Below are 2,513 nucleotides of genomic sequence, written 5' to 3'. Positions count from 1 at the left end.
TCCACCCATCCATCCACCCATCCATCCCATCCATCCACCCATCCATCAACCCATCCATCCCATCCATCCCATCCATCTACCCATCAACCCATCCACCCATCCATCCTATCCATCTACCCATCCATCCCATCCATCCACCCATCCATCCACCCATCCATCCATTCATTGGTGTCTGTCGAGTGCCCGGAAATCACTACAGGCTGGGCAAGCAGCCTAGACTGATACTCAGACCCAGTAAAGACCCAACTGCCCTCAGAGGCCTTGCTGTGGGCACAGACCTCCTTCATTTTATTCACACTGGTTTTCCCAGAAGCAGATCCTGACCAGGAGGGTTTGGGTGCAAGTGACTCATTTGAGGGATGATCACAGGAAACACTGGTAGGAAAGTGGGATGGAAAGGGGCTGGTGAAGAGCACAATGTCAAGCAAGTGGCCTCTGCGGGCAGCCAAGGCTCAGCATCGCTGGGCACTAGGGAACCATGTGGAGCCTGCCCCAGAGGTGTCCCCCCTGCAGTGCGGGACTCCCAGTCCTCGTGGTGGAGGGCTTCTTCTGGGGGGCTTTAACTCACCCTGATGCTCCGTCAGCCAGAGAAAGCCTTCCAGCAGAGAGAAGCAGCTGTTTGCAGCAAGAAGCCCTTGGCAGAAGGCTGAGTGCCTGGGGCGTCTGGGGGCCACGATAGGATCTTCTACCGACCCCACACCTGCACAGAGTAGGGGCTCCGTAAATGCACATTCCATAAATGTTGTTAAATGAATCATAGGATTACAAAGTCCGTAGGAGCGAAGGGTGTTTACAAAAAAGGGTCTCTCTGTCTGCTCCCTCCTGTGATTGACGTTTTTTTGGCCTCAACACAACATAGGGCTCAGTATGGACAAGTGGCCTGGCCTGAGCCTTTGCCTTTGCTCAGTCCCTGCCCCTTGTCCAGCCTCCACGAGGAGGTCAGCCCCTGCCCCACCCCACCCCCACCTCCTAGCCGACCTGACTCACAGCCACTGCTGTGCCTGCAGACTGCCCTCCTCGGCCCTGCTCCGCCTTCTCAGCATGTCTCAGCCTTGGTCTCTCCCAAGGCGTGTCTGGGAAAAATGGGAACCACCCCCAGGACTAGATGGACAGGAGGTGCCTGTGGGGGAGCGAGGGGCTTCCCCCAGGCTCAGAGCCCCTGGCCCTGCCGCAGGCCTGTAACCATCAAGCCACCCAGCACGAGAGGGATCCCATCGCCCAGCACAGCCTCCAGGTCCTATCTGCTCAGTGCCAGACACAGGCTGGAGCCTGGGAATCAGGTCCCTGCCACCCCCTGGATGACAGGCCAGTGAGGGCTGTCACATGAAGCCAGGCCAGGGAGGCCGAGGCGAGCTCAGACTGCGCAGAGCAGAGGGGTGAGAGCAGAAGCTGGAAAGAGAAGGGGAATTAGGCCAGAAGGTGAGAGAACAGGGCGGGTGGAGGCCTGGGATCTAGGTAGCATGGTGCACCAGGGGCCCGCCGATTTGTGGTGTCTTGCCAAAGCTTGAAGGGTGAAGGAGAGGGTAAGAAGAGCTGAGTGTCAAAAGGCGAGCCTCACGGGCACAAGGGAACCATGTGGAGGTGATGTAAATGCTCCGCACCTTGGTGATAGTGACAGTTACACGATCAAATTAGGCACTCTTGAAAAGGGCGAATTTGGTTTGTAAGCAAATTATTCTTCAATCAACCTGACTCAAGAAAAAAAAAAAGGATACGTCCTTTTTGGGTTTTAGTTGTATATTAAAAACAAATAAAGCATTCTTATTGGGAAAAACTAAACATACAAGAATAATTACCTAGAACAGCCCATTAACTCATGACAGGGCTTTGCTTTCTATGACTAACTTGCAAATATTATTTTTAAAGAGTAGGCAGAAAGAGAAGATATCTTACAGTGTGAAAAGAGGTTTTACTTTATCAACAACTAAAAAAGGATGATAAAAGACAAACAGAAGAAAAATATCATGTGAAAAAAAGGACGTAACGTTTTTAGGTCTTATCACGTGCCAGGCACTATTGGAGATGCCTTACAAATAAGGAAAATTATTTAACCCTCAGAACGACCCAGTAAAGGAGGCACAGTTATTACCTCCACTTTAGAGATGAGGAAACGGAGGCACAGAGAGGTTGAGTACCCTGCCGTTTGTCACAGGGCTGGTCAGAGGAGGGGGGTGGGCACCAGGGTCCATGAGCATAACCACTGCATTCGGTGCCAGATCCCAGAAGGTGTGCTGTACCTGTGTGGGTTGCAGTGGTGGTTCAGGGAAGGGTTTGTGGTCAGTGACAGCCAAGGTCGCTCCCATGGCCCCCTATTTCGGCTGACTGTGATGCTCAGCTAGGTTGGGGACCCACTGGGTTGGAGGCCATTGCAATAGTTCTGGTGGTGAGGGCTTGAACAAGGCAGTGGCACCATTGGGAGGTGTAAGGGTCCTTCATGAGGGTGTTTAGGAGGTGAAGTAGGTGAGGCTTTGTGACCATGGGAGTGAGGGACAGGGAGGAGCCACCTGTGAGCC

This window comes from Monodon monoceros, unplaced genomic scaffold, assembly GCF_005190385.1.
Source record: "Monodon monoceros isolate NGI ecotype Baffin Bay Population unplaced genomic scaffold, NGI_Narwhal_1 Super_Scaffold_13, whole genome shotgun sequence".
Lineage (NCBI taxonomy): Eukaryota > Metazoa > Chordata > Mammalia > Artiodactyla > Monodontidae > Monodon > Monodon monoceros.
This window is presented reverse-complemented; position numbering follows the sequence as displayed.